Genomic DNA, 12,890 nt, shown 5'->3' on the forward strand with positions numbered 1-12,890 from the left:
TGTGGAGTGGATTATAGTTAAAGAGGTGATTGGTAAACAACGAGAACGGAGGAAAATTTTATGACGCAGCTTAAAATGGCGTCTCACTAAGACAGGCTTGCCTGAGAAAGAAAGACAGGGGGGGGGGGAGAATCAGGACCATTGGAATGAGAATGATTGGAATGTGATCTTAACCTGACAGAGCCCTCCTGATATACTTGGCAAGCCTGAGAAAATTAAAGGACAGACCGAAGATTAATTTTTTATGGAAGCGTGGAATGGCAGCTGTCCCTGAGTGATATGATCTTTGGAGAGTACAAAACCCACACAGAGGATGCCTGTCTCTAATCTGCTTGTGAAGATTATCAGAGATCGCAAAGAAAGGAATATATGATAATAACAACAAGAAGATGAAGAAAGTAATAAAGGACTATCTGGATTGAACTGGATAGAACCGTTTAATTAAAGCAGCAATATAAGTGATGTTTGGACTCGTTCGGAGCTTGATGTATGGGTACCCCCCCAAAAAATTTAAAATTTGGCTGTATAATTTGGAACTAATGTGATTTGGATAATGTGATGTGATTGGCCTGTTAATAAAAATTATTTTTTAAAAAAACAAATCACATGTCTGTGGCCACAGCATGAACCACAAAAATAATACATCCACTGTTTCATTCAGAATATTTTTTTTTCTTGTTTTCCTCCTCTAAAAACTAGGTGCGTCTTATGGAGCGACAAATATTCTTAAAATTCTTTTCTTTACCCTCAATTCTTTATCTAGTAAATTTATTTCCACTTGTAATAATTTTAATTCCTCTAGGCATTGCTCTTCCTCTCTTTTCCTTATCTTCAATTGAAAAAAATAAAAATAAAATAAAATCCAGTTGTATTTACCCCCATTCGCCACTAGGTGTCCTTCCCTCCCTCCTCACGTATCCATTTTTACTCCTTTCTGCCTCTCTTTGTTTTGGCTATCTTCCTTCCGTCAAGGTCAGTTCCCACAGCAAAACTCTGAAAATAGCCTCTTTGACTTCTTCTTAACATTTAATTCATCAGGCAGAGGAGAGAAAATCAAGGAGCAGAGGAGAAAGCCCAAAAAGAAAAAGCCCAAAAGCCATAAGGAAAAAGGAAAAAGGAAATACCAAAGTTATTAATCTTCAGCTTCTTCTAAAGCTTAATCCATCACTAGGGTAATACCAATCATAGAGAGGGGGGAAAGGTACAAAAGATAAATCCCATAGTGTCTTGGCTTCCTCTGAGAGTTAACAAAAACGGGGGGGGGGGGGAGGCAAGGGGAGCGTACAGAGGGGAACAAAACCTCCACAGAAAGGTAAAGTGATGTCCAAATAAACAAAAGTTTATCTTCTTTGACTACTTCCAGAGTCTAATCCTAAAGTCTCTTCATGCTACTCCCTTCCCCTTCCATTGACCCCCCTCACTCAATTCCCAATAATGGGGGGGGGGGCGGAACCAGACGAGAAAGAGACAAATGACACACACGTCAAAAATAAAATGTTTTTCAAGTTAGCTTTCAAGTCCAAGCACACAGATTTTGCCTTGGTCTTTAAAATTTTGAATGTGTTGAAACCATTTTTTAAATGTCTGCTTTCAGAGTGCAAAATAGGGGGGGAAAGTCAGCAGAGTCTGTCACTAGTTGACCACGGCATATAATAAAGCAAATTAAAAAGACAATCCACTTGGAGTCAGAATCAGGAAGATTTCAGTCCCCAACTCAAAGCAAGGGGGGGTTAAAGACCCCCCATAAATCCACTGTATTTAAAATTCTCTTTATTACTGGATCAAATCCAAGATACAGTCCTTCTCCCACATGATTTCTTTAGCATGTAAAAGATCAAGTTATTTTTCCTTAGTTCTTACTCTTGCAGAATATTCCCATGCAGAGTCAATCAAACCATGTCAAAGCGGACCTCCTTTTTGTGCCCCGTCATATCGCCAATTATAATCCATAAATTTATGCTGATTAGCTATTTTAATTTTGCTTTTAAAATTTGAAAAGTTTTATCGCTTAATGCGTAGAGCTCGAGGCTTCTCATTGCTGGGTTACAGTTGTTCCTTGTGTAGGAGCCTGATCCCCCACCGCATTCGAAGCGGTGAGGAGACCCAGAGAGCCTGCAAAAGTGCTCAGCTGGACCTTTTTGGGGCTCAAGACCACCTATTGAGTTTTTTTTGGGGGGTGTCACCTTTGCACTTCCCCCTAATCCACTTCGACGATCAAGTTCTAAGAACTGGGTTCACGCTCTTATCGCCATTTCACGGCAGACTGGAAGTCCGCATCACAATTTTTATGTTGGGTTTGCTTAGATTGCTGATGCGACTTCTAGTAGAAACAGAAAGTTGCGTTGGAGGACTCACGAGGCCTTAGATGTGAACTCCAAGGCCCTGCCAGGCCTCCAACACGACTTCCAATAGAAACCAGGAGTTGCGTTGCAAGTCTTGTAAGGCCTCCAAGGTCCTGGAAGCGCCGCTGCAGTGTGCGGACGTAACGTGACATCATGACGTCACATTACATTGAGTGCACCATTGGGCACTCATAAGCTTGGGCCCAAGTTGGCGCCCTACTCCTCTCACATTTAATTTTATGTTAGGAGGGGTTTTCTCTCTCTCAAAAAGCATTCAGTCACAGGAGTTCAGTCTGAAGCGGTACAGCTGCAGATACTCTTTTACCACTAGGATTGAATCTTCATGTCTTTAATTTGAATTACTTTTATTTTCATTTTAAGATAACCCAAGGTCAGGTGCTGCTACAAATAACACCTGTGGTGTTGTTTTGTCCACTCAGTACTTGGTTCCAGATACTATACTAAAAGAGCGTCTGGACCCAGAAACTTTAGACTCTTTAGGGCTTTTCAAGCAGTCTCAGCAGTTTAATCAGAAATCTGTGAAAATCAAGACAAAAGTTTTGTAAGTACAAAATATGTTCCAGTTGTGTGTTTTTAAGTTCTGTCCAAATGTTTTTTCTATCTTATCAAATTGTAAAGCCTATGTCTGGGATCCAAACAGTCGCTTTTTGTGGTGAGTGGGTGGGGACCTATTATTGTTTTTTTAGTGTGTTTTTTTCAAATATAAAGCAGTGAAGTGATACAAAAGAAAAAGAAAAAACAGCCACTTGCACATATCTAAGGCCCTTTAAAATACAGTATTCACTGAGGAGTGGTCAATTTCTTCTTCAAGCTGCATTGTCTTGGACCTATTAAATGCTTATACAGTCGTACCTTGGTTGTCGAACGCCTTGCGACTCAAACGTTTTGGCTGCTGAATGCCGCAAACCCGGAAGTGAGTGTTCCGGTTTGCGAGCATTCTTTGGAACCCGAATGTCCGATGTGGCTTCCGTGGCTTCCAGTTGAGTGCAGGAAGCTCCTGCAGCCAATCAGAAGCCGTGCCTTAGTTTTCGAATGTTTTTGGAAGTCGAATGGACTTCCGGAACAGATTCCGTTCAAACACCAAGGTATGGCTATATAGAGAGATTCACCAGCCTTCAGTAGTGGCTTTGTGTGTGGTGTTTGAGAGAGTGAAAAAGCACTATTGTGTGTACAGAACATACACAAAACTTTGGATCTGAATCTTTGGTCATCTTTGAAATGAAAGTAGCTAATGATTATAACTGTGTTTCTCAAACTTGGTTCTCCAGCTGTTGTTGGACTACAATTCGCACCATCCCTAGCTAGCAGGACCAGTGGTCAGGGATGATGGGAATTATAGTTCAACAACAGCTGGAGACCCAAGTTTGAGAAACACTGGATTATAGAAATGCTTTGTCGTCTAAAGGTATTTTTATATAAAGGAGAAAAATCTAGATTCCGTTAAAAGTTTTAGGGGTTTTTGGTTTGCTTGTTTAAAAAAATACGCTTACAAATATTTCACTTTTTATTTTGGAATGACAACGTTTTGACATAACACTAATCCAAGAAGTATGGTTTCATTAACCATACTATGCACAAACTATAATAAACCTGTTTCTGTTATTGGTTTCAGAACTCACAGGGTTAAAGAGCTCTGTGGTGACGTCTCTTCCCTGAGGCGTGGTTAGAAATGATATTTAAAGATGAACAAGGAAGATATTTAGTGGTGGAGATACAGGTACAAGGAGAAAAATTTTTGATAATTGGGATCTATGCACCAAATGAAGGCAAAGCAGAATTCTTCAAAAAACTTCATGAAATTTTGACGGACTATTTGGAATATAATATGATAATCATGGGAGATATGAATGGTGTAGTTTCTACAAACATGGACAAGACACAAAGACTGACACTTACTAAAGAAGGGAGACTCCCGAAGACTTTCTTCGAAATGACTGAAAATATGGACTTAATAGACATTTGGAGAACAAAGAACCCTCTTGAAAGAGAGGGAACCTTTTTCTCCCAAGCAAAGATGACCTGGACCAGAATCGACCAAATATGGGTTACTAGTGGAATGGCTCCGAGGATTAAGAAGGTAGAAATCTGCCCAAAAACCTGTTCCGACCATAACGCCGTGAAGATGGAAATGAAATCTACAACAACTGGTCAGTTCAGATGGAGAATGAATGACACCCTGTTTCGAGATAGAGAGATCCACATGAAGGCCCAAAAAGCTCTAAAGGACTATTTTGAAATCAATCTAAAGGGCGATGTGGAAAAAAGAGTGATCTGGGACGCAAGTAAAGCTGTGATGCGAGGGTTTTTGATTCAACAAAATTCAATAAAGAAGAGAAAGCAGAATGAGAAAAAGGAAAAAATTTTGGAAAAGATAAAAGAAGGAGAGAAAAAATTAAGATCAAAACCAAAGTCCCAGGAGATTTTGAGGGAGATTAAGTTGTATCAAACACAATATATGGAATTGATGAACCAAGAGATAGAGTGGAAAATAAAGCAAATGAGACAAAAGACATTTGAGTCGGCAGACAAATGTGGTAAACTTCTGGCATGGCAACTAAAGAAAAGACAGAAATTAAATACAGTTACAAGTTTAGAAGTGGATGGAAAGATTATATCTAAACCAAATGAGATAAGAAATTGTTTTGTGAGCTATTTTAAAAAACTTTATTCCCAAGGATTACAAAACGAAGAGGACATAGATAAATTCCTTAATAAATATGGATTACAAAAAATCTCTCCTCAAAGCAAGGTGGATCTAAACCAGAGAATAACAGAACAAGAGATAGAGGGTGCCATTCAGGACATGCAACTGGGCAAATCTCCAGGGCCAGACGGACTGACCTCCAGATACTACAAATCTTTAAAGGAATGGTTGATACAACCGTTAAAGGACGTCTGTAATGAGATCTTAGAGGGAAAAAAGGCACCCGAATCGTGGAAAGAAGCATATATTTCACTCATACCAAAGACAGAGACTGAAAAGACTCAACTGAAGAACTACCGCCCAATTTCGTTACTCAATGTGGATTACAAAATTTTTGCAGACATTTTAGCAAAAAGATTTAAAAGAGTATTGATGGAGAAGATTCACAGAGACCAAGCAGGCTTTCTCCCAAAGAGACACCTCTCAGACGATGTTAGGAATATAATAGACATTTTGGAAAAGTTAGAGGTGAACATAAATACTAAAGCAGTTTTGATATTTGTGGATGCGGAGAAAGCCTTTGACAATATTTCGTGGAGTTTTATGAAAAAGAATCTTCATGGGATGGGGGTAGGACAAGGATTTGAGAATGGTGTGGGTGCAATATATTCCGAACAAAAAGCTAAGTTGATTGTAAATAATGTAATAACTGAGGAACTTAAGATAGAAAAAGGAACACGACAGGGGTGCCCAATTTCTCCATTGCTTTTTATTTCGGTCCTGGAGGTGTTGCTGAACATGATTAGAGAGGACCAGCAAGTTAAAGGTGTAAAGGTCGGAACTAAACATTATAAGTTAAGAGCGTTCGCAGATGACCTTGTATTGACCTTGCAAGAGCCAAACACTAGTACAAAAAGAGTGTTGGAAATAATTCAACAATTTGGACAGGTAGCTGGATTTAAATTGAATAAACAAAAAACTAAAGTCTTAGGGAAAAATCTAACAGATATGGAGAAGAATAAGTTTCAAGAAGAGACAGGTCTGATGGTGGTTAAGAAGGTGAAATATCTAGGGGTTAATTTAACATCTAAAAACTTGAATTTGTATAAAGATAACTATGAAAAATGTTGGTCAGAAATAAAAAAAGATCTAGAAATATGGTCAAATTTGAGATTATCAATGTTAGGCCGAATTGCAGTGATTAAGATGAATGTATTGCCTAGAATGTTATTTTTATTTCAAACTTTGCAGATTATTGACAAGATGGACTGTTTCAAGAGGTGGCAGAAAGATATTGCGAAATTTGTCTGGCAGGGCAAAAAGCCCAGAATAAAATATAAAATATTAACAGATGCAAAAGAAAGAGGGGGATTTGCCCTGCCGGACTTAAAATTGTACTATGAAGCAGCAGCGTTCTGCTGGCTGAAAGAGTGGATGCTCCTCGAGAATACAGATATCTTGGATTTAGAAGGTTTCAATAACGCATTTGGCTGGCATGCATATCTATGGTATGACAAAATCAAAGTGCATAGTGCCTTTAAAAATCATATTGTAAGGAAAGCGTTGTTTAATGTTTGGATGAGATATAAAGATCTGTTGGAAAACAAAACCCCTAGATGGTTATCACCCTTAGAGGCTAAGGCCCACAAGAAAGTCAATATGGAGGTTGGATGGCCAAAGTATTGTGAGATTTTAGAACAGGATGGAGAGAAACTGAAATTAAAGAGCCATGAAAAACTAAAACCCAAAGTACAAGATTGGCTCCACTATTATCAAATAATGGAGGTTTTTAAACAAGACAGGAAAATTGGCTTCCAGGTGGAAAAATCAAAACTTGAGACAGAATTGTTAGAACCCAATACTAAGAATTTGTCAAGAATGTATAACTTGCTGTTGAAATGGAATACACAAGATGAAACAGTTAAATCAGTTATGATTAAGTGGGCACAGGACATTGGTCATAATATTATGTCTGCTGACTGGGAAAGGTTGTGGAACACCGGTATTAAATTTACGGCATGTAGTGCTTTAAAGGAAAATGTGATGAAAATGGTCTATAGGTGGTACATGACCCCAGTTAAGCTAGCAAAAATTTACCATTTGCCTGATAACAAATGTTGGAAATGTAAGGAAACTGAAGGTACTTTTTATCATCTTTGGTGGACATGCCCGAAGATTAAGGTTTTCTGGGAGATGATATATAATGAAATGAAAAAGGTATTTAAATATACCTTCCTTAAGAAACCAGAGGCCTTTCTCTTGGGCATTGTCGGCCAATTGGTGCCAAAAAAGGATAGAACCTTTTTTATGTATGCAACAACAGCAGCAAGAATACTGATCGCAAAGTATTGGAAGACACAAGATTTACCCACCTTGGAGGAATGGCAGATGAAAGTGATTGACTATATGACATTGGCGGAGATGACGAGCAGAATTCGTGACCAGGGAAAGGAGACTGCGGAAGAAGACTGGAAGAAATTTAAGATTTATCTTAAGGACTATTATAAACTCGATGAAGTTTAGAATGTCGAGATTTTATAGAGAGAAAGGGTTGCAGTAATATAAGATTAGATTAAGAAAGGACTATGATGAATTAGGATGGGAGAAAACATTTATAAGTTGCTATAAAATCCGGACATGAGGATGCAGAAAGGGGAGGTATGGGGAAGTCCGAGGAAAGAAGTTTATGAAAGGACATTATGAAATTATATTTGTTTGTTTGTCTGTTTTATTTATGTTTGTTTGTTATAAAAACTTTTGTAAAACCAATAAAAATTTTATAAAAAAAATAAAATAAAAGAAACTCTTTGGGAGTGGTTTGACTCTGAGAGTTTCAGTCTGGTTTCGCTTTTGCGAAGAGAGGATGCAAGATGGGCGAGCTTTCACCAGGTTTGAAGCTATGCTGTTAAATTCATGATTAAAGGCTAAGAAGATAAGAAACGCCTGTGTGTTCTGGATTTATTACCCACATGCTGCATTTGCTTCACCGCTGTGTTTACTCTGCTAACGGCAAGAGGCAGAGGCCGGAAGGACTTTTGTAGCAGACGGACAGGCAGCAGAGCTGCGCAGGGAAACGTGCCAGGCTCCATGTTTGTTTTCCTTGGCACTCAAGGCACTATTGGCCTCTCCGTTTGCCAATAGGTTATGGTTGCTTGCCAACGCTTTGAAGCATTGCAGGAACGTCCCACATGTGGGGGAGCCAGCAGGAAAGTTGCTGGGGCCAGCCGGAGCTTTGCTGTTTCTTTGAAGCTGGAAGGAGCTCGCTGGGGAGAAGCGGTCTGCCTGAGCCGATCTGCCGGAGGCCGGAGGAAGCTGATGCTGTCGTGAGTAAGCTTACCCCGGGGGAGAAGGAGATGGCTCAGTCCCAGGAACATGGTTTTGAGCTTAAGCTGCCATGTCCGAAGTTAACAATCCAAACATGGCTGGAGTGGAGTTATTTAGCAGAGTTGTCCCTAGTTGGAGCCAATCTCTGGGAATTGGTGAAACCGATGTCTACGTCAGCTGGGGCTGTTGCAAGCCAACGTGAAGCTGAGGAGCGTGTTCTTACCTTTCTGGCTGACAATGTAAGTGCTGATTTAAGGCCTATAGTTCTGGATGCAGGGAAGCCTGCGGTCGCTTGGCTAGCTCTACAGGAAGTGTGCAACACTGGGGGCGGAAGCAAGGGCCGGGAGATGGCTGCATCGGAACAGGGAAGGCAAGAGGGCACTAACCACCTTCGTGGAAGCCGGTGCACAGCTGGGAAAGGATGTGGGACCCCTGAGGGGGGCGAAGGGACTATCACCACTGCTGCTGTTGCTGCCAGTTTTGCAGAGTCTAAAAGCTGCGTGGGTGATGCAACGTGTCTGCGTGAGGAGCTTGGAGAGAGGCAAGCTGCTGGGGGCCCTTTACCTACCACTGGGGGTGCAGGAAAGCGTCCTGGGAGCCCTGGGAGCAGTGGGGGGGCGGTGAGCAGTAAAGGCACTGAGAAACCTCTTTTTCTAAAGGCTGCCAAGAGTTGTTTGCGTCGTAAGTCGAAGCCTGGGAAACAGGACACTGCTAGATGCGTCAAGGTCAGCCATCTGCTGCAGAGGGAGATAAGGCCTGCAGAGTTGTCTGGGAACTCTGAGATAAGTCCAGTCTTCGGAGCAACGCAGGGTGTTGCGGTTTCGGACGCTGCCAAGGACGGGACGTTTGTTGGCATGGCAACGCTACAGAACAATTCCAGCAGGGACACAGCTGTGAAGTTTATAATCGACAGTGGTGCCAGTCATCACCTCATTGGGACACCTGCTGGGGGGCTGCGGAACTGCAGGGCTGTTTTAGATGGGAAAATTGTGCAGTTTGCAAACGGTTCCCAAAAGCAAGTTTCTGACATTGTTGACGTGTATGTTCCTTTTTTGCAGGCGCAGCTGGAGATCTACGTTGTGCCGGGAATGCATTGTTGTCTGTTATCTGTGCCAGCTCTTGTAAAAGAAGGGTACAAAATTTGTTTTGAAAATAACACCTGTTCCATTTTCAGAGGGGGGGGGGACACCTGGTCAACGTGGAATGCAAGAACAATCTCTTTGTTCTGGAGACACCTCTGGAGGGTGGGGGGAATGCAGGAAAAGCACAGGCGCAGTGTGCTAGTGTTCCCAGCCATGATTCATGTGTTCATATATGGCACAAGAGAATGTCTCATGCTTGTTTGGAAGATGTTAAGAGATTGCCCGGATGCACCAAAGGTTGTAAAATCACGCCATGCAAGGGATCACTAGTGTGCAGGGCATGCAGCAAGGTTCAAAGGGGCAGGTTTCCCGGGGTGAAGAGGGTAACCACAAAACCTTTTGAGTTGGTTCACACAGATCTTACAGGACCCATGAAGTGTGAGAGTCTGGGTGGGGCCAGGTATCTGCTAACGATGGCAGATGATTTTTCTCAGAATTTATGGTGTTTCTCTCTCAGGTCACAGAGGGAGGCGGTGCAACTGATCCAGGATTGGGTTGCGGAGGTGGAACTAAGGTTCTCCACCAAGGTGCAAGAGTTCAGGAGCGACCGTGGGTCACAGTTCACTGGGTCTGCTCTGAAGGAATTCTTCAAGGAAAAGGGAATTCGTCACCAGGTGACGGGTGCAAAGTCTCCTCAAGAGAGAGGCGTGGCAGAGCACAGGAGTGAAGCACTGGCTGAAACTGTCAGGGTTTTACTGTGTGACTCTGGGCTGCCTCAGAGCTTTTGGAGTGAAGCTTGGAAATTTGCCAGCTTTGTTTTTAACAGGTCCTACAATCACGATGTAGGTGACACACCGTATTTTCTGTTGCACAAGAGGAAGCCACAGGTGCATTTCTTTCGTTCGTTTGGGTCTAGGGCTTCAGTGCCGATACCAACAGCGCAACGGAAGGAGGGTGGTCCAAGGTACCAGGACATGATCTTCTGTGGGTATGATCCTGCAACAAATGGGTGGAAGTTTGCATACCCAGAGGGTGATCAGACCAAGCTGCTGGTCAGCAAGCATGCTGAGTTCTTTGAGCAGGGTGGTTGGTCGCAGCCTAGGTATGGTTCTGATTTTCTCTCAGAATGCTTGTCCGATTCTGAGGGGGAGGAAAGGGAGGAAGGAGAGGCAAAGGCGGAGCCTGTTGCTGAAGACCAGGTTGCTGATGATGGTCAAGCACAGGGGTGGGTTTCTCCACAGGTTAAGAGAGAACCCAAGAGCAAGCCTTCATCTCCTGTTAGCCAAGTGCAGGAGGCCCGAAGACGCAGCAAGTCAGAGGGGGAGGTTTCTGAACTTACTGGAGACACACTTGCTGACCCCAGTGGGTCAGGAGGAGCGCCCGAGGTTGTGCTCCGGCGGTCAACTCGGACCACAAAGGGGGTTCCACCGGAGAGGTTTCAGGTCACCAGTGCGTGGGTTGGTTTCGCACAGTGTGATTCTGGGAGTGTGGAAGGGATTCAACAATTGCCTGGGATAGATGCCAGTGGGAGGCAAAAGGCAATGGGAGGTGAGTTGAACTCAAAGAGGTCTGTAAATAGGGGTTCACAGTTTCCCTCAGGGTTCGAGACGAGAGGGGGTGTTATTGGTTTCAGAACTCACAGGGTTAAAGAGCTCTGTGGTGACGTCTCTTCCCTGAGGCGTGGTTAGAAACTCTTTGGGAGTGGTTTGACTCTGAGAGTTTCAGTCTGGTTTCGCTTTTGCGAAGAGAGGATGCAAGATGGGTGAGCTTTCACCAGGTTTGAAGCTATGCTGTTAAATTCATGATTAAAGGCTAAGAAGATAAGAAACGCCTGTGTGTTCTGGATTTATTACCCACATGCTGCATTTGCTTCACCGCTGTGTTTACTCTGCTAACGGCAAGAGGCAGAGGCCGGAAGGACTTTTGTAGCAGACGGACAGGCAGCAGAGCTGCGCAGGGAAACGTGCCAGGCTCCATGTTTGTTTTCCTTGGCACTCAAGGCACTATTGGCCTCTCCGTTTGCCAATAGTTTCACGCCAGTTATTGTTGTTGTTATTAAATTTCTATCACACCCTTCCTCTCAGAGGAGCCCAAGGAACTTTAGCAGTAAAACAAAACATGGAATGGCTGACTTAGTGTTGTGTCTGAACCAGTGCTTGTTGTTTCTCTCCAAACTACACTCAGGAACAAACCACAGACACTGGGTTGGATAGAATGCTGAGCCAGCCGTTCCTTGGTTTGTTTCACTGCTAAAGTAAGGAAGGAGCAATGTAAGAGCACTCAAGCTGTATGCATAAGCATGCAGATTCTGCACAGTACAGTTAAACCAGGAGTGGGAATCTTTGGCCTTCCTGATGTTACTGAACTACAACCTACATCAGCCTTAGCAAGCATGGTCAATCACCAGGGATGGTGAGAATTGTAGTTCAGCAACATACATAGGGCCAAATATTCCCCACACATGGGTTAAGTAGATAAAATAAGCCACTACTTAAATGAATTTAGTTTCACATTTATGGAAGTATAATACGAAAAGTTCAAGTGGAACAGACTCACTTGGAAGGTGGTGCACTCTCCTTCCTTGGAGGTTTTTAAGCAGAGGATGAATGGCCATCTGTCATAGGTGCTTTAGTTGACATTCCTGCATTGCAGGGGGTTGAACTAGATGATCCGCAGGGTCCCTTACAATTCTATGATTCTATGACTGCAAAGATTATCATTTAGTCATTTGAATCTAAAAAGCTAGCAATTACTTTTTATAGATACTTATTATCAACAAATTTTATATGCAGAGTTTAAGAAATTATTGGAATAAAGAATTGGAATGTTTATTATTACCTAGACAGTGGGAAAATGTATTGGCTTCAGTATCAGACATATCAATAGATCTTAAACTAAGACTCATATAACAGAAAATACAATTTAGAATCATTTGGACTCCCCTATGTTTGTATGAGAAAGGACTATCTAATGTAGCTCTTTGTTGAAAATATAATATAGACAATGCTTCTTTAAAATATACAACAAAGCAGTGAAAATGGATTCGACACATCCTAATGGTGGCCAAGAGACTGATAATGATGAATTTGAAGAATAGAGATACAATTTCCCTTAATCAATGGCTTGACAACATTAGCAACATATGAATGGACAGCTTATAGACACAGACTTTCTTTGGATAAATACAATGATATTTGGAATGAGTTTACACTCAGTATATTAGGTTATTGAAAATTATATGTGTATTTGTATAAGAATGTATTTGTATGGTAATTGCTATGGCAATCGGGTGGTTGCTCGAGAGCGATCGGGCAAGATCCCTCACTGGTCTTTTCAAAAGCTTTATTATTGGTGCAAAAACCTTTACAATGCAGAACGCCTCTATTCCATGTCTTGCTCACTCACTAGCAGAATCTGAGAGTGGGCGGTCCTTAAACTTTCCCCAACAGAGTAGTCTCTTGACCCCCAGCCGACGCC

This window comes from Podarcis vaucheri (assembly GCF_965113315.1).
Source record: "Podarcis vaucheri genome assembly, chromosome: W".
In the NCBI taxonomy this organism is placed as follows: Eukaryota; Metazoa; Chordata; class Lepidosauria; order Squamata; family Lacertidae; genus Podarcis; species Podarcis vaucheri.